Source organism: Aegilops tauschii, chromosome 7 (assembly GCF_002575655.3).
Source record: "Aegilops tauschii subsp. strangulata cultivar AL8/78 chromosome 7, Aet v6.0, whole genome shotgun sequence".
In the NCBI taxonomy this organism is placed as follows: Eukaryota; Viridiplantae; Streptophyta; class Magnoliopsida; order Poales; family Poaceae; genus Aegilops; species Aegilops tauschii.
The window spans coordinates 347,406,724-347,431,855 of NC_053041.3; positions in this window are offsets into that span (position 1 = coordinate 347,406,724).

Sequence of the window (25,132 nt, forward strand, 5' to 3'; positions counted from 1 at the left end):
GTTGAGCACATCAACTTCCTCGATCGGTGCCCTCATACCAGACAACGCTCTGTGGCACCCAGCGTCGGACCTTGTCGCTCTGTTTGCAAGGTCCATTGCTGTTTCTGTCAGCAATTTTCTACGGCAAAAAAGCGAGGTTCCATCTGGTGCTGTTTGTTCGTAGTCTCTTCTGTCAAACGTTGCATTTGATCTTGCGTTATGGGTGTATCTTTTCATGATGTCCACCTCAAGAATCTTGAGTACTCTCAAATGAGAAAGCATGCATAACACATGGACGCAAAAGAGCCCTGCAGACAACACATGTTTTCTTTGTTTTGTAAGTGAACTGCATGAAATTAATAAACACATATTTTTTTTCATTATTAGTTCATTTTAAAGAAGTGAACTTCATTTGGTTTTGTAAATTAGTCATGCATGTGGACTTTTAAAGTTCAGTAAGTGAGCTTTCGTGCATGACTATCAGAAACTAGTTTTTTTTGCTAGGAGTCTCACCTGTGTGTGTCCAGAGTTTGCACTCACATTCGTAGACACCTTTCTTTTCATCAGCGACCACTTGGAAATTATGCCTTGCCCAGTCAAATGCATCCGATCTGTTGTAGTGGTGTACGAGATACTTTGTCGGGTTCTGATGCGGAGCATCCGACGGACATCACCATGTCAAGAGTTCGTTTGGCAAGTGACACGCGCGACATCTACTTCACATACATAAAGGTGAATCATCTCCTTTACACGTGCTCACTTGACCCTTTCGAGGATGGTATACTACTTGACACTTCTCCCGTGTGCATGCATAGGTATTGTTGGAACGCTACGGACAACGTGGAGGAGTGCAAGCGCCAAGGTACAACTACACCATCCGCTAGGGAAGCGTGGAAACGAAGACGGAAGAAGACGGAGCTGCTACAAGCTACAGCCACCGGACGACCGGTAGGGACCGGACGTCCGACGCCTGGAAACGCCAGCCTGCCAGCCAAGTCACAGGCAGCGCATGCTACAGCGAGCGGACGTCCGGCCTCCACCGACGACCGGCCACACCTCCCAGCGAGCGGACGCCCGGCCTCCACCGGACGACCGGCTCCATCACAACAGAAGGAAATTAGCGGAAGTCCGAAGACTTCCGGACGTCCAGACCGATCCGAGCCACAGGACGTCCGACCCCCACCGGACGTCCTGTACCTGCCTGTGCGCAGCTGCGGGCCTTTGGCCTTGTATCTCTTTCCCACTTACCCCTTCGTGGCTTAGACTATAAATAGACCACCTCCACCTCCTTTCTAGGGTTAGCAAAGTGATAGCTCATTTGATAGAGAGCTTTGCTCCTTGTACCACTCTACTCTTGAGAGAGAGAGAGACTACCACTCCCATGGAGTTCAATACCTCCATGTGAGAAGATCCTGCGGGATATCATCAAGACCCCTTCATGGGAAGATCCGTCTAGGATATCATCAAGACCTCCTCTTGGAGATGAACTCTACCTTGTATCTTTCCCTTTGTTGTTCATGTACCTTGTGGATCTTGTGTGTTTGATTGTCTAGTGGATGTGTGATTGGACTTGTTCTTGAGTGTTTCCCCTTGTGATTTATCTCCATTCTTCCCCGTGTTCTTCGTGTTCTTCGAGGGATCCTGCTCCTTTCGTGAAAGATCGGCCACTTAGGGTTCTACCCTACATCATCTTGGTATCATGAGCCACGTTTATCACGATTTCGGAGCCCCCCGTTGTGTTTTCTAGCTTGATTTTGTTGTGTTCTTCCCCAATTTCAAAAATCCCCACCAAAAATTGCCCCAATTTTTTATGTGATTTGTTGGTTTGAAGAAGTTTTGTTGATTTTGATCCATGGATTTGCTTGGTTTCGAGTGGATCTAGCATTTCCCCAAGTTTCCCCTTCTTTCATCCACGAAATCTCCTCAATTTTGACCACAAAATCCTAAAATTCCGCCCAAAATCGCGTCCCAAAACTCACATCTCGCGTTGACCCCGACCCACCGGACGACCGGCGTTTTACCGGACGTCCGGACCCCTCGAAGCACCGGACGTCCGTCATCCACCGGACGACCGGCACCACCCAACAGAACCAAATTAGCGGATTTCCGAGCCCACCGGACCTCCGTAACCTGTAAATATCCATTTCGGCTGATTCTTGTTTTGCCCATAACTAATTCATCCGAACTCCAATTTTGACGTTCTTTAGCTCGTTTTGAAGCTATTGACATTCCCCTTCCCACAAAAATATCGTCCACATCATTTGACTCCATCAAATTTTGTGAATTTTGGCATCTTTGCCTAGGGCTTCCACCACATCATCCGCTACACCACCACCGACTTCCGCAACCTAACCCATCTTGATCCCCATTGCATATGTGGTTGCTTGAGTAGTGATTCGAGTCTCCTAATGTGTTTCATCTACTTAGGACAGTTGCTTCTTCATCAACTACCACCTGCACTTCCGCATAGGCTTACCCACCATACACTTCCACCCCAACTTAACCCGAATTTGTTTGAGCTTGTTTGAGTTGTGGCTTGTGTCTCCTAAGGTGTTTCGGCTACTTAGGGACGACAACTTCAACTTCGACTCGCATAACCCATCATTCCACTTCCGCATTGCCAAGTGCACACCACCACCGCATTCCGCTACCACCATTTGACATTTGCCTTTGGAGATTTTGAGTTCGTGGTTTTTTCCGTTTCCTAAGGTGTTTCGGCTACTTAGGGACGAGTCTCCATCATCTTGGTATCTACATAAAGAGCACCGCCACTCATCATCGCAAAGGGCAGTAACCTCGACGACACCATTGTACATTCCCATTGCAATTGCATTGATAACCCCTAGCCCATTTTGCGTCACTTGCTTATCGAGACTAGCCATTTGAGTATTGCCGGCAACGTTACTTGTGCACATTAGTGAACATCAATACACCTTCCATTGCATATATACCATATCATATTGGTATCATCTTGCTATCATATCATATCTTGTGTCACAAGATTGTTCCCGCATATACACAATTGCTATCTTGGTTTGTGCATTCTGCAAAAGTGGCCATACAAACAAAAAAGAAGAAGAATAAGCTTTTAAGCAAAAGAGAGAAAGAGCAAAGAAGCTTGTAAGCAATAGCCGTAGCATCTTACCACATTGCATAAGATTGTCATATCCGATCATCTTGGATCAAACACCGGGAACCATACATACATAGCATACTTGGGATAGAAAGATTATCCATTTTGCATCTTATAGGTTGTGCACAAGTGTCGTATCCGCCTATTGAGCAATCATGCTAGCGTCTCTCTTGAGTTGTGCAACACGAGCGTTTTCCGTGGATTCCACATTTTGTGCTCATTCCTTGGTTGCACGACCCCATTTATCTATCCGTGTGTGCGTTTCCGTGTGCCATTCATTGCTATTGGTCTACTTGTTTCACTTGCGAATTTGTGAATCTCTTTCAACATTATTGACTCTTGCTAACATTTTGCATTAAATTTTTGTGCCACTATCCTCACCGAGCTCCACCATAAGCTTTAGTTTGTAGGTGTGAGTGAACAAGTCCGGTACCAATTCCACTATTCTTTCATCTCACATTGAGTGAAACGGGATACATCCTCAACTTTGGGAAAAGGTAACTTGGTATTGTTTATCTCATTTCCTACTCACCTCTACTCGAGTCTTGTGATGGATAGGCAAGGTATTTCACCCTCGGTCTACAACAACAACGACGAGTTCGATGCCACGAACAACTCCAACGACGCCAAGATGAATGCTCAAATGGAGGAGATCAAAGGCCTCATCAAGTCCTACAAGCGATTTTCCTCATCTTCGAGAAGACGCTCAAGAGCACATGCTTCTGAGCTACCATCTCCGGCAAGATCACATAGGCATCGACACCATCACCACCAAGAACGTGAAGGTCAAGAGCTCTACACCAACAACCGCTCTATGGCTTCACCATCTCCCTTGGCATATTCAACAAGCAACTACAAGGCATCTTCGCCTATGGACATACGACATCTTCGCCAACAAGCACCCCAAGACTACGGTTTAGAGAAGCTCCCCAACCTCAAGTCCGCGACCTCCACGAGCTACTACGACCTCGATACCGACCATAAGATTCCTTTCTATGGGACTCAAGAACCCGAGGAGTATATCGAGTGGGAGCGCCTAATGGACGACTAGCTCAAGCTACATCAAGTTCCTCCCAAAGATCAAGTGAAGTGATAGAGGCAAAGGTGTCCCGTCTTACGATGAGATGATGGATATCGCTTTGGTGGAAGTCGACTTTGACGATCCGACTACGAACGTGCGATGACGTCGCGCCTTAGCAATCGCTAAACCAACTCCGAGAGGTTATTGACCACGCCGGAGCACGATCAACCTGACCATGAGGGTCTGTTTCCTGCGAGCAAACGAAGAACAAGCAAGAAACTGAGATTGCAATCTGGATATTGTGAATATAAGATGAAAGCTTTATTGATCAAGGTGGGGTTCTGTGACGCCTTCGTCTGGTCGTTGAACACAAACGAAGTAAGCGAAGTTGCAGCTATGGCGAACTTTTAATCTAAACAAAACCCAAAGTCTAAACGGCGCCCTAAGGGCTATATATGGAGGAAGAGGGGGGAATTTCGTGGCCCTTGGGGAAGGGGTCCGAAACCAACCCTATCTCTTGTTTCCCCACACATACGGACTCTAAAAACAGCCTATACTCAAGTATTTCGAAATTACATGGGTTTGGCCCAATAATAGGGTGACGCAGCACCTAGAATAGCCCCTGAACGGAAGTTATGAAGTAGCATCTTGTATATTTCCTCCAAGGCTTCATGCACCCATTATGGTGGCTTCAACGTCCTGAAATCATCACTTGTAACTCCGTTCTTGTTCCCCATGCGCATGCCATCATCTCCATGCTTGTTCTTGCTCCAATGTTCATCCTTCTCAAAGCTAGGCCCTTCATTTGTAAGCAAAACAAATGTATCCAATTTAGGCAGCATCATATTCTCATGAACATTAGAATCATTACCAAGAAATGAAAGTACCTGGTAATTTAATTGGCGTGCGCGAGCTCTAGTAATTGGTCCAGTATGTATAGCAGCAGGGGCTGTGGGTGTAACAATGGTATTGATGTCCTCATCATCCTCCCCTTCTTGAAATGAAGTCGTCCTCGACGGAAGCTCATCTCCCTCACCCAAATAAGGCTTCAAATCTGCAATGTTAAAAGTGGGACTAACCCTAAAATTTGCAGGCAGCTCAAGTTTATATGCATTATCATTTATTTTCTCTAACACCTTAAAAGGACCATCAGCACGTGGCATTAGCTTTGATTTGCGCAAATCAGGAAATCTATCCTTACGCAAATGTAACCAAACAAGATCTCCAGGTGCAAACACAACATGTTTTCTACCCTTATCTCCAGCAAGTTTATATTTAGCATTCATACGCTCAATGTTTTCCTTAGTTAACTCATGCATTTTCAAGATCAACTCAGCACGTTGTTTAGCATCAAAATTAACCTTCTCTGAAGATGGAAGAGGCAACAAATCAATAGGTGCACGAGGTAGGAAACCATACACAATTTCAAAAGGGCACATCTTAGTAGTAGAATGCAATGAACGATTATAAGCAAACTCAATATGAGGCAAGCATTCTTCCCACATTTTCTTATTATTCTTCAAAACAGCCCTAAGCATAGTAGACAATGTTCTATTGACTACTTCAGTTTGTCCATCAGTTTGGGGGTGACAAGTAGTACTAAAAAGCAGTTTAGTCCCCAACTTAGCCCATAAACATCTCCAAAAGTGGCTAAGAAATTTAGTATCATGATCTGAAACAATAGTATTTGGCACACCATGCAAACGAATAATTTCACGGAAGAACAAATCAGCAACATTAACAGCATCATCGCTTTTATGACATGGTATAAAGTGTGCCATTTTTGAGAATCTATCCACGACAACAAATATGCTATCCCTCCCCTTCTTTGTTCGAGGTAAACCTAAAACAAAGTCCATAGATATATCCTCCCAAGGAACACTAGGTACAGGCAAAGGCATATATAAACCATGAGGATTGAGTCGTGACTTAGCTTTTTGACATGTAGTGCAGCGAGCAACAAAACGCTCAACATCCCGTCTCATCTTTGGCCAAAAGAAATGTGTAGCAAGTACGTCCTCTGTCTTCTTCACGCCAAAGTGTGCCATTAATCCTCCTCCATGCGCCTCCTGCAACAACAAAAGACGAAGAGAGCTAGCTGGAATGCATAGCTTGTTAGCACGGAACATAAATCCATCATTAACGACAAACTTGTTCCAGGTTCTTCCTTCTTTACAATTCTGCAAAAGATCTTTAAAATCAGCATCATGCACATATTGATCTTTGATGGTCTCCAAACCAAATATTTTGAAGTCAAGTTGTGACAGCATAGTATAGCGACGAGACAATGCATCAGCAATAACATTTTCTTTACCCTTCTTGTGTTTAATGACATAAGGGAAAGTTTCAATGAATTCAACCCATTTAGCATGTCTACGATTCAGTTTAGCTTGACTTTTAATATGTTTCAAAGATTCATGATCAGAATGTATAACAAATTCTTTGGGCCATAAATAATGTTGCCATGTTTCTAAAGTCCGAACAAGAGCATATAGTTCTTTATCATAAGAAGAATAATTCAGACTAGGCCCACTCAATTTTTCAGAAAAGTATGCAACAGGTTTACCATCTTGTAATAACACACCTCCTAATCCAATTCCACTAGCATCACATTCAAGCTCAAAAGTCTTATTAAAATCAGGAAGTTGGAGTAAAGGAGCATGTGTCAACTTATCTTTCAATACCGTGAAGGCTTCTTCCTGTGTGGTACCCCAAACAAAAGGCACATCCTTCTTTGTAAGCTCGTTGAGAGGTGCAGCAATGGTGCTGAAATCTCTCACAAAACGCCTATAGAAACCAGCGAGGCCAAGGAAACTCCTCATTTGTGTGACCGTTTTGGGCTGCGGCCAACTCTCAATAGCTTCAATCTTGGCTTTATCAACTTCAATTCCCTGTGGAGTAACAACATAGCCAAGAAAAGATACTCGGTCGGTGCAAAAGGTGCACTTCCCAAGGTTACCAAACAAATGTGCATCACGTAGAGCAATAAAAATAGCACGTAAATGTTCCAAATATTCTTCCAAAGATTTGCTATAAATCAGTATATCATCAAAATAGACTACCACAAATCGTCCAATGAAAGCACGTAAAACTTCGTTCATTAGTCTCATGAAAGTACTAGGTGCATTAGTTAACCCAAAAGGCATGACTAACCACTCATATAAACCAAACTTAGTTTTAAATGCAGTTTTCCATTCATCTCCCAATTTCATACGAATTTGATGGTATCCACTACGCAAATCAACTCTGGAGAATATTGTAGAGCCACTCAATTCATCAAGCATATCATCTAGCCTAGGAATAGGATGACGATAACGAATAGTAATATTATTAATGCCTCTACAATCAACACACATACGCGACGTACAATCCTTTTTAGGCACTAGTATAATAGGAACAGCACAAGGACTAAGAGATTCGCGTATATAACCTTTGTCGAGCAGCTCCTGTACTTGACGCATAATCTCCTTCGTCTCCTCTGGATTGGTACGGTATGGTGCACGGTTGGGTAGCGATGCACCGGGAATTAAGTCAATTTGATGCTCAATCCCTCGAATAGGTGGTAATCCCGGTGGCACGTCTTGTGGGAAGACGTCAGCGAACTCCTGCAAAATATTAGTGACAGCAGGGGGCAAAGAGGAAGGCACGTCCTCGAATGAAAATAATGCCTCTTTGCACACAAAAGCATAGCAAACAGATTTGTTGAAATCTAGCTCATCAATATCAGATTTTGTGGCAAGTAAACATGCACTTTTCAATTTAATTTCAGAAACAACACTAGATGGTTTATTATTAGGTTTCATTTGTTGCTCAACTTCTTTTGCCACAATCTGATTTTCACTCTTATTTTTCTCCTGTTTTGCTTTATTAGCTCTATTAATGTCATCTTTCAAAATGGAATCAGGAGTCATAGGAAGCAAAGTAATATTTTTATCCTTATGAACAAGAGTATACTGATTGTTTCTACCATGGTGTACAGAATTTTTATCAAATTGCCATGGTCTACCAAGTAATAAGGAACATGCTTGCATGGGTACCACATCACAATCAACATAATCAGCATATGTAGAGATACTAAAATGCACACGAACAGTACGTGTTACCTTAACCTTGCCGCTGTTGTTGAACCATTGGATGTAGTAAGGATGTGGATGTGGTCTTGTGGTGAGAGATAGCTTCTCCACCATCTCCATGCTAGCCAAGTTGTTACAGCTCCCTCCATCTATGATGACGCGAACAGAACGTTCCTTCATAACTCCCTTTGTATGGAACAAATTATGCCTCTGATTTTGCTCTGCTTGTGTGACCTGCACACTCAAAACACGTTGAGCAACTAAACATTCATACCTGTCAGCGTCTTCAGGAGCCATGTATTGCGTCTCATTTTCAGAATCATCTCCACCATGTTCTTCACGTGTAATAAGAGCCAAAGTCTCCTCATCATAGTCACTAGTGGACTCATACCCACCATCCTCAGTAGCAATCATTACACGCGGAGATTTGCATTCTCTCGCATAATGTCCTCTTCCCTTACAACGATGACAAATAATATCACTTGTGTGCCCTGTCGATGCCATGGAAGAAGAAGAGCTCTGTGCAGGCCCGGCAGGTGCGCTCTTGGCAGATAGTGGTGGTTGTGCCTGCTTTCTTGTATCACGGCTGGAGGTGGAACCTGATGGAGGTGCTGGTGCAGTGGAAGTAGAAGATGCACGCGGTGTCCATGATGAAGGTCGACCTGCAGAGAAGTTAGTTCGCGCCAATGGCTGTCGATCCTGCACTTCACGTTCAGCTTTACAAGCAAGATGGAATAAACGAGTGATATTATTATAATCCTTATACTCTAGAATGGTCTGAATCTCTTTATTTAATCCACCCATAAAACGTGCAAGCATAGCTTCATTCTCCTCAACAATACCACATCTAATCATGCCAGTTTGTAATTCCTGATAATATTCTTCTATAGAATTTTTCCCTTGTCTTAAGCGCTGCAATTTTTGAAGTAATTCACGTTGATAATATGGTGGAACCCAACGTGGCAGTTTTCAAAGCAGCCCAAGTAGCTGGAACAGGATATAATATACAATGTTCAGACCACCAAACACATGCAAAGCTAGTGAAAGCACAAACAGCAGCAGGAACACGTCTCTCCTCAGGATATTGTAAACATGTAAATCGTTGTTCAGTTTCTAACTCCCAAGTAAGATATATATCAGGAACATATCTACCCTCAAATGGTGGAATATTCAATTTCAGTTTAGGGAGATGGTCATGATCTCGTACCTGAGGTGGTGGTGCCGGCCTACCGTTGCGAATATATACCTAAGGTCGACCTGCTGGTGGTGGTGCTGGTGGCTGCACGTAGTTCTGATTTTGATCAACCTCATCCTCATAATCGCCCGCATAATCGTCATCCTCCTCAGCCGCCGCAGTAGCAGGAGCCAAAGAAGCATCAACAGTAGGTGCAGCGGCACCCGAATTTTGACCAGTCTCAATTGGAACGCGCTGTGCTCGTCCCACTTGATTTGGAAGGCGGCGTTGGAGATGTGGTTGTTGTTGTTGTAGAGGTGCGACATGTGCAGCCGGTGGTGGTTGGGGAAGACGCTTGAGTAATTCAGTAAACTTGTTATCCAGCTTTGTCTCGAACGACTTCTCCATGGCATCTATCTTCTCCATAGCCTCTTCAAATCTGTTTAGCACATCTCCCACCTGGCCACTCATCATTTGCTGAAATTTATCATGCAACTCCTTGTTCGTCATGTTCTCCCAATCAGTCTCATCGGCTTGTGATCCTGCCATGGTTAGCAGCAATAGAAACACAAAAGAATATGATCCTACAGACTACTAGGAAGTGGTGGTGATGGTGGTGTGTCACAAATCCTTCAAGCGAATCTCAAATTCTTACCAGTTCTTACCCAGCAGCAGGTGGTGATCGGCAACCGTTGTAGTCAAAACTCTCAAAGCATGGATAGAGCGATTACCAGGGAGAGTCAAACGCACGATGTAGATGTATGTGGAGCTGGGAAGGCTTATAATATGGTAGCAAAAATGGTTTGCAATAATCAATTCAGAGATGCAAAGTTGAAGAAACGCTCAACGACGGTACTGTGCTGGTCCTAGGCTAGACCGTGCTAGAGACGCGAGCCTAGAACACTAACAAAATCACGGCGCTGCACGTAAACAAGGGAAAAGCACACTCTGGAATTTTTTTTGCTCTTTTTTTGCGCTACTTTTTTTTGCGAAAAATCACTATAATGGCGAGTGTCTCAAAACTCTTCCCAGGTCAAACTGACAGGATGGGCACAAAATTTTTTGACTATTTTTTTGGAAATCAGGGCAGCGACGATGAAAAAGTGCGACAAAAAATCACTATGATGCGAGTGTCTCAAAACACTCCCCGGGACCTGAAAATAGGATAGGGAAAAATATTTTTGGTTGCCGAAATTTTGGCCTAAAAACTGCCCGGGGGTCTCAATTTTTTTTTCCGAGACCTACTCAGGCAAGGAAACACGTAACGGAAAATAGATGGATCTCTAAAACAAACCGAATATGAAAAGAACTCAGATTGGTGGTGGATATGTGGATACGGATTGGTGGTGGTATATGGATACGGATTCAGAGCGGTGGCGGATAAGCAATAGTGGTAGATGGCAAGGCGATGATGATGGTGCGGCGGCGGCGTGACAACTTATGACCAGAACTCGAAACTCTAAAAGACTAGACTCTAAGACCAGCAACTTGACACGACGATGCAACCGCAAATTCAACAAAGCAAAAACCCTAAAAAGATTATGCAAAGGCTCAGATTGGTTCGGATATACTGAACTAACCCTAATTTTTTTGTGGCTTTTTCGTGGACTATAGGTATGAAGAACAGACTCGATCTAAACTACGAAAAACTGTAAAATCTCACTGAGCAACCTGGAACTCTGATACCACTTGATAGAGGCAAAGGTGTCCCGTCTTTTGATGAGATGATGGATATCGCTTTGGTGGAAGTCGACTTTGACGATCCGACTACGAACGTGCGATGACGTCGCGCCTTAGCAATCGCTAAACCAACTCCGAGAGGTTATTGACCACGCCGAAGCACGATCAACCTGACCACGAGGGTCTGTTTCCTGCGAGCAAACGAAGAACAAGCAAGAAACTGAGATTGCAATCTGGATATTGCGAATATAAGATGAAAGCTTTATTGATCAAGGTGGGGTTCTGTGACGCCTTTGTCTGGTCGTTGAACACAAACGAAGTACGCGAAGTTGCAGCTATGGCAAACTTTTAATTGAAACAAAACCCAAAGTCTAAACGACGCCCTAAGGGCTGTATATATGGAGGAAGAGGGGGGAATTTCGTGGCCCTTGGGGAAGGGTCCGAAACCAACCCTATCTCTTGTTTCCCCACACATACGGACTCTTAAAACAGCCTATACTCAAGTATTTCGAAATTACATCGGCCTGGCCCAATAATAGGGTGCGCAGCACCTAGAATAGCCCCTGGACGAAAGTTATGAAGTAGCATCTTGTATATTTCGTCCAAGGCTTCATGCACGCATTATGGTGGCTTCAACGTCCTGAAATCATCACTTGTAACTCCGTTCTTGTTCCCCATGCGCATGCCATCATCTCCATGCTTGTTCTTGCTCTAATGTTCATCCTTCTCAAAGCTAGGCCCTTCATTTGTAAGCAAAACAAATGTATCCAATTTAGGCAGCATCATATTCTCATGAACATTAGAATCATTACCAAGAAACGAAAGTACCTGGTAATTTAATTGGCGTGCGCGAGCTCTACTAATTGGTCCAGTATGTATAGCAGCAGGGGCTGTGGGTGTAACAATGGTATTGATGTCCTCATCATGAAGTGCGCCACAAGAAACTTCCACGACTACGCCTCGACATGGTGGCTTCACACACCTTCGGAGAGCTACGACATGAGTTGGCCCAAGACGAAGAGAGTTCTGCGGCGAGAGTTCGTGCCTCCAACCTACACGGAACAACTTCTACGCCAATTGGAGAACACCACCCAAGGATCCAAGTCCATCGACGAGTACTTCAAGGAGATGAAGATTGCCTTGCGACGAGCCGGCATGGACGACACCATGTCAATGAAGTTCCACATCATGATGGGATTGAACAACGACATCTCCAAGACTATCTTCCTCAAGAACTACAAGTCCCTCAACGACTACTACATTGGTGCTCTCAAGGCGGAACAAGAACTCATGAGGGCCAAGGCTTCTCGACCCCAAGCACACTTCTCGAAGTCCAAGCTCCAACACGGCGAGCATGAGGCTAGTACCACCACGATGTCCAAGCCCGACGAGCTCCAAGACGATGCTCCCAAGTTCGACTTCACCGCCATCCCTCTTTGTGGCATTGACGATGCCGAGTCTACCTCGACTCTTTTTCAAGACGGTGCGGCGATGAGTACGACTACAGAGACCCTCAAGGACCAAGCTTTGGAGGCGAGCGACAAGGTGGCGAGAAAGTATGATGCTTCCATCTTAGAAGGCGAGAGTGATGATGTGCCTTCTTCGGCCTTCATCCATGGCGACGGCGATGACATGGTTGAGTATTTCACCTCGACCACGGTGACGTATGATGACTTGAGTGACTTGTGCCACCATATTGAGAGTGAGAGTGACTTCACCACTAGCCCCATATATGACGAGTTGCCCCAATTCCCATGTGAGGAGAGCCACAACCCCCACCACTTGAGTGAGATGAGTGACTCCACCATATGTGACATTGAGTGCACCTACCTTGAGGGAGTGAGTGAACCACCACATAGAGAGAGTGTGATAGTTGATAGGTCTCGTGAGGCCATTTGCATTTCTAACAACTTGACGTCTACCTCTATTGTGTCTTCTCATTTGGTGCTAGGTCCCATATATGATGACGCGCCAATACTCGACGACTTCGTCCTCCCTTTTGACAAGACGATGGCCATGGTGGAATATGATGCACCCCCCACATGGTTCCATCAAGATGAAGATGATGACCACCATTTGGTCTTTCCCACCTCACCTACAACACTTGAGTGGAATGAACAAGGTAACATAGGTGAAGGTGACGCTCTAGTCCCACTAGTGGACATTCTTGACATTGATTGCTTGCATGATGTTGATCCCCCTATTGACATGCTTCATGCTAGTATGATTTCCCCATGCGATGATTTGCCCATTTATGATGAGTATGATGATTGCCATGTGGAATCTCTTAGTTGTGATGCCATGTTACATAGGATTTCTTGTGACAACTCTTTAGGTCACATCATGTTTGACAATCCGCTTGACTTGTCATATGCTATGCATGAGATCAATCATATGTCATATTTGCAATCTCATCGTAGTGACTATGCATATGCCATTAAAATTAGCCCAATTTGCACTTATGGCATGGATGACAAGCCCATGGTTATTGGCATTTGTTTTTCTTGTGATGATATTGATATGCTCCCTTTGCATCATTTATCTCACATGCCATGCCATGACCACCTAGCTTCGGATATGCATTGTTTTGGATGTTGTCCATTTTCTCCATATGATATTCCCGCTATTGCTCATGAGGAGACCCCCATAGTTTCCTCATACATTTTACGAGATTTTGATCCATCCCACCCATTGCATGATCCCCATAATTATGTGCACCATATGTTTCCCATGAATGAAAATGCTATTGATGTGCCATATAATTGTATGCTCAATTTACATCCAAATCGTGTTATACATAACAACTATTCTTTCATGATGGATGACATGTTCTTATACCATGCATCAAATTTCTTTGAGCGATGCTTACCTTGTGCTAACTCACACATGCACATACACACCATGATGGATGATGTGTACATTTACCACACACACAATTTCTTTCGCTTGTGTACTTGTTGTGTAGGTACCCATGAATACTTGTCAACCACACAATCCCATGAGTTGACAAAACGAGCTCTAGAGAGCACCGATGATTTGGGATCCCATGGATTGTCTTTCCCACCGCTCTCTTCGCGCAAAGACTTTGCACATTTCTTCTATATGGCTCTCACATGGTTATGGGTTATTGTCCATTACATATTCTATGACCATCTTGCCATGTTCACTTTGCATGATATGCTCATTCCTATGCCTTTGCCATGCATTTGTGACCCATGCTTTGCATTACACATGATGATTGATTCTAGTACTTGTATGTGTATTTGCAAGCTTGGTGGAGATATCACTTGTTATTGCCATGTTTGCTTGTGCCCCATGCCTATGATTATACTATGATCTTGCTTTGTGTTCGTGCTTGCGATATGTCATGTGCATTGCCCATACCAATTATTTGCTCACGTGACATGATTGCCATGATTTCCTCTAGTATGTTGCATCTTCACACTACTAGCTTGGACGACTTGATTACTATGATTGCTTGCCTTGTTGCATCACCGATGATTCATACTTGCTCATTTCATGCGGTTCATGACAACCATTACCATGCTTTTCACATGATTGTTATTGCTTCTTCTCATGTATCTCCATGTGTTGGCTCTCTCATGCTAGATGATTTGCCATGTATTGAGTGCAATTATGCCTTTAGTCCTGATAATGAGTTTGCCCCCATAGCATTCTCACATATTTTTGGAGATTTTGACATATTTCTTATGAAGCATGCTTGTCTTACCTCTATGCACCATATACCTAGTGCCATGAATATAGCCATTGTTGCATCATATTATTCATGCACTTATGCTTCTAATGGTTATGTGCAAGAGAAGAGAACCATGATGATGGATGATGTGTTTATCTACCATGCACATACGTTCTTTGCCTTGTTTTGTGCATGTGTAGGAAACTTGGACCTAGTTGACAATCCGAGCTCTTGAGAGCGAACCACCTTCTACCACGACGATTCTACATCGCACTTGCTTGTGCTTCGGCATTGTGAAGAATACACAAGGACACGCCTTCAAGGTGACATCTTTCTTGAGCATGGATATTGCGGATCATACTACTTGTGGTGCTTGCACCATGAGACTTATTGGTCATCTTGGACCACTTGATTGCACACTTGTTAGAGATCTTGCTTTGACTTGCCATTTTCACATTTCCATGCATCATGATATATATGCCTTGTGCGTTGCATCCAATTCTTGGATTATTTGCTCCTCTCATATGTTTGGTTGCAATGATGTCAGTTCTTCACATATGCCACGTCCCATTGCTTGTCACATGATTGACTTGATTGCCTCACACATGATGAACAATTGCTCTTTCTATTGTGTTGAGTGCCACACTATATTCACTACACCCTATGCACATTATGCTTGGATTGTCTTGCCCTTGGCCCATGTGTTTAGACACTTCATTTTATTTGGTGTTGTCAATGATTCCTATGCCTACCATAGACCTTTCATTGAGCAATTTGTGAATGCTTGCTATGACCTCAAGGTAGATGCTTATTCTCTTGTCACACATATTTGCATCACTACCTCACATTTACATGCTTGTCCCCATGATATCTTTGCTTCTGCTCAATTTATGTGCTTACATGCCATGACACAATCACTTGTCACACCTTATGCTATGCTTGATGACGACACTTGTTTGGTGAATCACCTCTTGAATGCTTGGTTTTGCACTAACGCTAACCACATTTGTTTTTCCAAGTGTTTGTTGTTTTTGCTCCTTTTGAAGGAATCACGAGACGGTGCGACAATGGAGAGTGCCCATTGCGAGCTTGAAGATGATGAGTACTTGGTGAACGTCCACTTCTACACGGCGAAGCCATCTCTTTCCCATGGTGATCTGGTTCTCGATCCGAGGTCGGATCTTTCCCAAGGGAGGGGAGATGATGCGGAGCATCCGACGGACATCACCATGTCAAGAGTCCGTTTGGCAAGTGACACGTGCGACATCTACATCACATACATAAAGGTGAATCATCTCCTTTACACGTGCTCACTTGACCCCTTTGGGGATGGTATACTACTTGACACTTCTCCCGTGTGCATGCATAGGTATTGTTGTGATAGAGGCAAAGGTGTCCCGTCTTTCGATGAGATGATGAATATCGCTTTGATGGAAGTCGACTTTGACGATCCGACTACGAACGTGCGAGGACGTCGCGCCTTAGCAATCGCTAAACCAACTCCGAGAGGTTATCGACCACGCCGGAGCACGATCAACCTGACCACGAGGGTCTGTTTCCTGCGAGCAAACGAAGAACAGGCAAGAAACTGAGATTGCAATCTGGATATTGCGAATATAAGATGAAAGCTTTATTGATCAAGGTGGGGTTCTGTGACGCCTTTGTCTGGTCGCTGAACACAAACGAAGTACGCGAAGTTGCAGCTATGGCGAACTTTTAATCTAAACAAAACCCAAAGTCTAAACGACGCCCTAAGGGCTGTATATATGGAGGAAGAGGGGGGGAATTTCGTGGCCCTTGAGGAAGGGGTCCGAAACCAACCCTATCTCTTGTTTCCCCACACATACGGACTCTAAAAACAGCCTATACTTATGTATTTCGAAATTACATGGGCCTGGCCCAATAATAAGGTGACGCAGCACCTAGAATAGCCTCTGGACGAAAGTTATGAAGTAGCATCTTGTATATTTCGTCCAAGGCTTCATGCACGCATTATGGTGGCTTCAACGTCCTGAAATCATCACTTGTAACTCCGTTCTTGTTCCCCATGCGCATGCCATCATCTCCATGCTTGTTCTTGCTCCAATGTTCATCCTTCTCAAAGCTAGGCCCTTCATTTGTAAGCAAAACAAATGTATCCAATTTAGGCAGCATCATATTCTCATGAACATTAGAATCATTAGCAAGAAGCGAAAGTACCTGGTAATTTAATTGGCGTGCGCGAGCTCTAGTAATTGGTCCAGTATGTATAGCAGCAGGGACTGTGGGTGTAATAATTGTATTGATGTCCTCATCATCCTCCCCTTCTTGAAATGAAGTCGTCCTCGACGGAAGCTCATCTTCCTCACCCAAATAAGGCTTCAAATCTGCAATATTAAAAGTGGGACTAACCCCAAAATCTGCAGGCAGCTCAAGTTTATATGCATTATCATTTATTTTCTCTAACACCTTAAAAGGACCATCAGCACGTGGCATTAGCTTTGATTTGCGCAAATCAGGAAATCTATCCTTACGCAAATGTAACCAAACAAGATCTCCAGGTGCAAACACAACATGTTTTCTACCCTTATCTCCAGCAAGTTTATATTTAGCATTCATACGCTCAATGTTTTCCTTAGTTAACTCATGCATTTTTAAGATCAATTCAGCACGTTGTTTAGCATCAAAATTAACCTTCTCCGAAGATGGAAGAGGCAACAAATCAATAGGTGCACGAGGTAGGAAACCATACACAATTTCAAAAGGGCACATCTTAGTAGTAGAATGCAATGAACGATTATAAGCAAACTCAATATGAGGCAAGCAGTCTTCCCACATTTTCTTATTATTCTTCAAAACAGCCCTAAGCATAGTAGACAATGTTCTATTGACTACTTCAGTTTGTCCATCAGTTTGGGGGTGACAAGTAGTACTAAAAAGCAGTTTAGTCCCCAACTTAGCCCATAAACATCTCCAAAAGTGGCTAAGAAATTTAGTATCACGATCTGAAACAATAGTATTTGGCACACCATGCAAGCGAATAATTTCACGAAAGAACAAATCAGCAACATTAACAGCATCATCGCTTTTATGACATGGTATAAAGTGCGCCATTTTCGAGAATCTATCCACGACAACAAATATGCTATCCCTCCCCTTCTTTGTTCGAGGTAAACCTAAAACAAAGTCCATAGATATATCCTCCCAAGGAACACTAGGTACAGGCAAAGGCATATATAAACCATGAGGATTGAGTCGTGACTTAGCTTTTTGACATGTAGTGCAGCGAGCAACAAAACGCTCAACATCCCGTCTCATCTTTGGCCAAAAGAAATGTGTAGCAAGTACGTCCTCCGTCTTCTTCACGCCAAAGTGTCCCATTAATCCTCCTCCATGCGCCTCCTGCAACAACAAAAGACGAAGAGAGCTAGCTGGAATGCATAGCTTGTTAGCACGGAACACAAATTCATCATTAACGACAAACTTGTTCCAGGTTCTTCCTTCTTTACAATTCTGCAATACATCTTTAAAATCAGCATCATGCACATATTGATCTTTGATGGTCTCCAAACCAAATATTTTGAAGTCAAGTTGTGAAAGCATAGTATAGCGACGAGACAATGCATCAGCAATAACATTTTCTTTACCCTTCTTGTGTTTAATGACATAAGGGAAAGTTTCAATGAATTCAACCCATTTAGCATGTCTACGATTCAGTTTAGCTTGACTTTTAATATGTTTCAAAGATTCATGATCAGAATGTATAACAAATTCTTTGGGCCATAAATAATGTTGCCATGTTTCTAAAGTCCGAACAAGAGCATATAGTTCTTTATCATAAGTAGAATAATTCAGACTAGGCCCACTCAATTTTTCAGAAAAGTATGCAACAGGTTTGCCATCTTGTAATAACACACCTCCTAATCCAATGCCACTAGCATCACATTCAAGCTCAAAAGTCTTATTAAAATCAGGAAGTTGGAGTAAAGGAGCATGTGTCAACTTATCTTTCAATACCGTGAAGGCTTCTTCCTGTGCGGTACCCCAAACAAAAGGCACATCCTTCTTTGTAAGCTCGTTGAGAGGTGCAGCAATGGTGCTAAAATCTCTCACAAAACGCCTATAGAAACCAGCGAGTCCAAGAAAACTCCGCACTTGTGTGACCGTTTTGGGCTGCGGCCAACTCTCAATAGCTTCAATCTTGGCTTTATCAACTTCAATTCCCTGTGGAGTAACAACATAGCCAAGAAAAGATACTCGGTCGGTGCAAAAGGTGCACTTCCCAAGGTTACCAAACAAACGTGCATCACGTAGAGCAATAAAAACAGCACGTAAATGTTCCAAATGTTCTTCCAAAGATTTGCTATAAATCAGTATATCATCAAAATAGACCACCACAAATCGTCCAATGAAAGCACGTAAAACTTCGTTCATTAGTCTCATGAAAGTACTAGGTGCATTAGTTAACCCAAAAGGCATGACTAACCACTCATATAAACCAAACTTAGTTTTAAATGCAGTTTTCCATTCATCTCCCAATTTCATACGAATTTGATGGTATCCACTACGCAAATCAACTTTGGAGAATATTGTAGAGCCACTCAATTCATCAAGCATATCATCGAGCCTAGGAATAGGATGACGATAACGAATAGTAATATTATTAATGCCTCTACAATCAACACACATACGCGACGTACCATCCTTTTTAGGCACGAGTATAATAGGAACAGCACAAGGACTAAGAGATTCGCGTATATAACCTTTGTCGAGCAGCTCCTGTACTTGACGCATAATCTCCTTCGTCTCCTCTGGATTGGTACGGTATGGTGCACGGTTGGGTAGCGATGCACTGGGAATTAAGTCAATTTGATGCTCAATCCCTCGAATAGGTGGTAATCCCGGTGGCACGTCTTGTGGGAAGACGTCAGCGAACTCCTGCAAAATGTGAGTGACAGCAGGGGGCAAAGAGGAAGGCACGTCCTCGAATGAAAATAATGCCTCTTTGCACACAAAAGCATAGCAAACAGATTTGCTGAAATCTAGTTCATCAATATCAGATTTTGTGGCAAGTAAACATGCACTTTTCAATTTAATTTCAGAAACAACACTAGATGGTTTATTATTAGGTTTCATTTGTTGCTCAAATTCCTTTGCCACAATCTGATTTTCACTCTTATTTTTCTCCTGTTTTGCTTTATTAGCTCTATCAATGTCATCTTTCAAAATGGAATCAGGAGTCATAGGAAGCAAAGTAATATTTTTATCCTTATGAACAAGAGTATACTGATTGTTTCTACCATGGTGTACAGAATTTTTATCAAATTGCCATGGTCTACCTAGTAATAAGGAACATGCTTGCATGGGTACCACATCACAATCAACATAATCAGCATATGTAGAGATACTAAAATGCACACGAACAGTACGTGTTACCTTAACCTTGCCGCTGTTGTTGAACCATTGGATGTAGTAAGGATGTGGATGTGGTCTTGTGGTGAGAGATAGCTTCTCCACCATCTCCATGCTAGCCAAGTTGTTACAGCTCCCTCCATCTATGATGACGCGAACAGAACGTTCCTTCATAACTCCCTTTGTATGGAACAAATTATGCCTCTGATTTTGCTCTGCTTGTGTGACCTGCACACTCAAAACACGTTGAGCAACTAAACATTCATACCTGTCAGCGTCTTCAGGAGCCATGTATTGCGTCTCATTTTCAGAATCATCTCCACCATGTTCTTCACGTGTAATAAGAGCCAAAGTCTCCTCATCATAGTCACTAGTGGACTCATACCCACCATCCTCAGTAGCAATCATTACACGCGGAGATTTGCATTCTCTCGCATAATGTCCTCTTCCCTTACAACGATGACAAATAATATCACTTGTGTGCCCTGTCGATGCCATGGAAGAAGAAGAGCTCTGTGCAGGCCCGGCAGGTGCGCTCTTGGCAGATAGTGGTGGTTGTGCCTGCTTTCTTGTATCACGGCTGGAGGTGGCACCTGATGGAGGTGATGGTGAAGTGGAAGTAGAAGATGCACGCGGTGTCCATGATGAAGGTCGACCTGCAGAAAAGTTAGTTCGCGCCAATGGCTGTCGATCCTGCACTTCACGTTCAGCTTTACAAGCAAGATGGAATAAACGAGTGATATTATTATAATCCTTATACTCTAGAATGGTCTGAATCTCTTTATTTAATCCACCCATAAAACGTGCAAGCATAGCTTCATTCTCCTCAACAATACCACATCTAATCATGCCAGTTTGTAATTCCTGATAATATTCTTCTACAGAATTTTTTCCTTGTCTTAAACGCTGCAATTTTTGAAGTAATTCACGTTGATAATATGGTGGAACCCAACGAGTACGCATAGCAGTTTTCAAAGCAGCCCAAGTAGCTGGAACAGGATATAATCTACAATGTTCAGACCACCAAACACATGCAAAGCTAGTGAAAGCACAAACAGCAGCAGGAACACGTCTCTCCTCAGGATATTGTAAACATGTAAATCTTTGTTCAGTTTCTAACTCCCAAGTAAGATATATATCAGGAACATATCTACCCTCAAATGGTGGAATATTCAATTTCAGTTTAGGGAGATGGTCATGATCTCGTACCTGAGGTGGTGGTGCCGGCCTACCGTTGCGAATATATACCTGAGGTCGACCTGCTGGTGGTGGTGCTGGTGGCTGCACGTAGTTCTGATTTTGATCAACCTCATCCTCATAATCGCCCGCATAATCGTCATCCTCCTCAGCCGCCGCAGGAGCAGGAGCCAAAGAAGCATCAACAGTAGGGACAGCAGCACCCGAATTTTGACCAATCTCAATTGGAACGCGCTGTGCCCGTCCCACTTGATTTGGAAGGCGGCGTTGGAGATGTGGTTGTTGTTGTTGTAGAGGTGCGACATGTGCAGCCGGTGGTGGTTGGGGAAGACGCTTTAGTAATTCAGTAAACTTGTTATCCAGCTTTGTCTCAAACGACTTCTCCACGGCATCTATCTTCTCCATAGCCTCTTCAAATCTGTTTAGCACATCTCCCACCTGGCCACTCATCATTTGCTGAAATTTATCATGCAACTCCTTGTTCGTCATGTTCGCCCAATCAGTCTCATCGGCTTGTGAACCTGCCATGGTTAGCAGCAATAGAAACACAAAAGAATATGATCCTGCAGACTACTAGAAGTGGTGGGATGGTGGTGTGTCACAAAACCTTCAAGCGAATCTCAAATTCTTACCAGTTCTTACCCAGCAGCAGGTGGTGATCGGCAACCGTTGTAGTCAAAAACTCTCAAAGCTTGGATATAGCGATTACCAGGGAGAGTCAAACGCACGATGTAGACTTATGTGGAGCTGGGAAGGCTTATAATATGGTAGCAAAATGGTAAGCAATAATCAATTCAGAGATGCAAAGTTGAATAAACGCTCAACGACGGTACTGTGCTGGTCCTAGGCTAGACCGTGCTAGAGACGCGAGCCTAGAACACTAACAAAATCACGGCGCTGCACGTAAACAAGGGAAAAGCACACTCAGGAAATTTTTTTTTTCGCTCTTTTTTTTTTTTGCGCTCTTTTTTTTTTTGCGCTCCTCCTTTTTTTTTTTTGCGAAAAAATCACTATAATGGCGAGTGTCTCAAAACTCTTCCCAGGTCAAACTGACAGGATGGGCACAAAATTTTTTGACTATTTTTTTTTTTTCGGAAATCAGGGCAGCGACGACGAAAAAGTGCGACAAAAAATCACTATGATGGCGAGTGTCCCAAAACACTACCCGGGGCCTAAAAATAGGATAGGGAAAAAGTATTTTTGGTTGCCGAAATTTTGGCCTAAAAACTGCCCGGGGGTCTCCAGACTCTTTTTTTTTTTTTTTTTTTTTTTCCGAGACCTACTCAGGCAAGGAAACACGAAACGGAAAATATATGGATCTCTAAAACAAACCGACTATGAAAAGAACTCGGATTGGTGGTGGATATATGGCGGTGGTATATGGCAGCGGTGGTGGTATATGGATACGGATTCAAAGCGGTGGCGGATAAGCAATGGTGGTAGATGGCAAGGCGATGATGATGGTGCGGCGGCGGCGTGACAACTTATGACCAGAACTCGAAACTCTAAAAGACTAGACTCTAAGACCAGCAACTTGACACGACGATGCAACCGCAAATTCAACAAAGCAAAAACCCTAAAAAGATTATGCAAAGGCTCAGATTGGTTCGGATATGATGAACTAACCCTAATTTTTTTTGTGGCTTTTTCGTGGACTGTAGGTATGAAGAACAGACTCGATCTAAACTACGAAAAACTGTAAAATCTCACCGAGCAACCTGGAAATCTGATACCACTTGATAGAGGCAAAGGTGTCCCGTCTTTCGATGAGATGATGAATATCGCTTTGATGGAAGTCGACTTTGACGATCCGACTACGAACGTGCGAGGACGTCGCGCCTTAGCAATCGCTAAACCAACTCCGAGAGGTTATCGACCACGCCGGAGCACGATCAACCTGACCACGAGGGTCTGTTTCCTGCGAGCAAACGAAGAACAGGCAAGAAACTGAGATTGCAATCTGGATATTGCGAATATAAGATGAAAGCTTTATTGATCAAGGTGGGGTTCTGTGACGCCTTTGTCTGGTCGCTGAACACAAACGAAGTACGCGAAGTTGCAGCTATGGCGAACTTTTAATCTAAACAAAACCCAAAGTCTAAACGACGCCCTAAGGGCTGTATATATGGAGGAAGAGGGGGGGAATTTCGTGGCCCTTGAGGAAGGGGTCCGAAACCAACCCTATCTCTTGTTTCCCCACACATACGGACTCTAAAAACAGCCTATACTTATGTATTTCGAAATTACATGGGCCTGGCCCAATAATAAGGTGACGCAGCACCTAGAATAGCCTCTGGACGAAAGTTATGAAGTAGCATCTTGTATATTTCGTCCAAGGCTTCATGCACGCATTATGGTGGCTTCAACGTCCTGAAATCATCACTTGTAACTCCGTTCTTGTTCCCCATGCGCATGCCATCATCTCCATGCTTGTTCTTGCTCCAATGTTCATCCTTCTCAAAGCTAGGCCCTTCATTTGTAAGCAAAACAAATGTATCCAATTTAGGCAGCATCATATTCTCATGAACATTAGAATCATTAGCAAGAAGCGAAAGTACCTGGTAATTTAATTGGCGTGCGCGAGCTCTAGTAATTGGTCCAGTATGTATATCAGCAGGGACTGTGGGTGTAATAATTGTATTGATGTCCTCATCATGTTGGAACGCTACGGACGGCGTGGAGGAGTGCAAGCGCCAAGGTACAACTACACCATCCGCTAGGGAAGCGTGGAAACAAAGACGGAAGAAGACGGAGCTGCTACAAGCTACAGCCACCGGACGACCGGTAGGGACCGGACGTCTGACGCCTGGAAACGCCAGCTTGCCAGCCAAGTCACAGGCAGCGCATGCTACAGCGAGCGGATGTCTGGCCTCCACCGGACGACCGGCCACACCTCCCAGCGAGCGGATGCCCGGCCTCCACCGGACGACCGGCCCCATCCCAACAGAAGGAAATTAGCGGAAGTCCGAAGACTTCCGGACGTCCGGACCGATCCGAGCCACCGGACGTCCGACCCCCACCGGACGTCCGGTACCTGCCTGTGCGCAGCTGCGGGCCTTTGGCCTTGTATCTCTTTCCCACTTACCCCTTCGTGGCTTAGACTATAAATAGACCACCTCCACCTCCTTTCTAGGGATAGCAAAGTGATAGCTCATTTGATAGAGAGCTTTGCTCCTTGTACCACTCTACTCTTGAGAGAGAGAGAGACTACCACTCCCGTGGAGTTCAAGACCTCCATGTGAGAACATCCTGCGGGATATCATCAAGACCCCTTCATGGGAAGATCCGTCTAGGATATCATCAAGACCTCCTCTTGGAGATGAACTCTACCTTGTATCTTTCCCTTTGTTGTTCATGTACCTTGTGGATCTTGTGTGTTTGATCGTCTAGTGGATGTGTGATTGGACTTGTTCTTGAGTGTTTCCCCTTGTGATTTCTCTCCGTTCTTCCCCGTGTTCTTCGTGTTCTTCGAGGGATCCCGCTCCTTTCGTGAAAGATCGGCCACCTAGGGTTCTACCCTACATCAGGTTCTCAGGGCACCGTTCTGCTCTGAATGCAGTGCTACGGTAGAGTGTTTCTTTGAAATCTGCAAACACTGCCCTTGTATACACTTTTGATAGCTGAACTTCGAACCCAAACTGGGTTGTTGTCTTTACCTCTGACTGCATGATAAGAAATGCACTGTTACGAACCAGAGAAATGAAAAAATTGTTTGTTTTTGTAGTTATATTTTAGCAGTTTTTGATTGACATTTTGTTTACCTCATTTGCTACTGTCTCTGCGTGCT